Source organism: Rutidosis leptorrhynchoides, chromosome 10 (genome assembly GCF_046630445.1).
Source record: "Rutidosis leptorrhynchoides isolate AG116_Rl617_1_P2 chromosome 10, CSIRO_AGI_Rlap_v1, whole genome shotgun sequence".
Lineage (NCBI taxonomy): Eukaryota > Viridiplantae > Streptophyta > Magnoliopsida > Asterales > Asteraceae > Rutidosis > Rutidosis leptorrhynchoides.
In genome coordinates, this window is record NC_092342.1 from 301,503,020 (window position 1) to 301,504,393 (window position 1,374).

Sequence of the window (1,374 nt, forward strand, 5' to 3'; positions counted from 1 at the left end):
TATTGAGCTAAAATTTTCAAATCTGAAACTCACACAACCCACAAAAATATTTTGTAAACACCGGTAAAGGGTTATTCCGGAAAACTTATCTAGGGTAAAAGCTAGATTAAATTTTCAAAAAGATCAAATGTTTTCATAAAGATCCAATTTCCTTAAGGATCTACATTTTCATAGTCATGTGGGACTGTAAACCGCCTTTCAAATGCGCACTTTGCTTTGGAAACCGAAAGTAAATCGGCTATTTGATTGCAAGTGTCGTTGACCTAAACCCGAGGCAACTGTGGATGACACACCCACCTTTAACCATCGTTACTATCATTGTTTATACCGCTATATCAAAATCACTGATGTACAAAGTGTGAAGAATAAAGAAGTGATTCGTGTAATGTATTATATTATTTCAAGTTATGTATTGCTTGAGGACAAGCAACGTTCAAGTGTGGGGATATTTGATAGTGCTCCAAATGAACATATATTTAGTAGCAATATCCTTCCGATATGTAAAGTTTTCAGTTGCAATTGTTCTATTTTCAAGTAATATTCGTTTAAATAAATAAGTGCGAAGACAAAAGGCGGAAACAAAGATTTGAAGACAAAAACATCCAAAAAGCTCAAAAGTACAAAGTACAATCCAAGAGGTTCAATTTAATGATGAGAAACGTCTGAAAATGACAAGAGTACAAGACGCAAAACGCAAAGTACACGATATAAAATAGTACGAAAGGACGTTCGAAAATCCGGAACCGAGACATGAGTCAACTCTCAACGCGCGACGCAACGGTGCAAAAATTACAAGTCAACTATGCACATAAATAAAATATAATATATAAATAATTCTTAAAAATTATATATATATTATATTATTATTTAATAACGTCGACAAGCAAAGATCCAAAATCATGTGAGCTGGAAAATCGAACTCCGCGACTCGCGGAGTTTGAAGGCTAAATAGGCCTCGACTCGCGGAGCTGTCAGAAATCAAAACGCCTATAAAAAGCTATGCATTCGTTCGATTTTGATATATAAAAAAATAATAATAATACTCTGTAATAAATAATAAATAAATATATATAATATATATATATATATATATATATATATATAGTATAGGGTAGTTTTATATTAGTTAGTTTGGGTTATGTAACGGTTATTTACGGGTCTTTAAGCCGGAACTCTGTCCGTGTAACACTACGCGTTAAATAATCAATGTAAGTTATGTTCTCCCTTTTTAAATTAATGTCTCGTAACTAAGTTGTTATTATGCTTATTTGAACTGAAGTAATCATGATGTTGGGCTAAAAATATCTAAAATTAGGTAATTGGGCTTTGTACCATAATTGGAGTTTGGACAAAAGAACGACACTTGTGGAAATT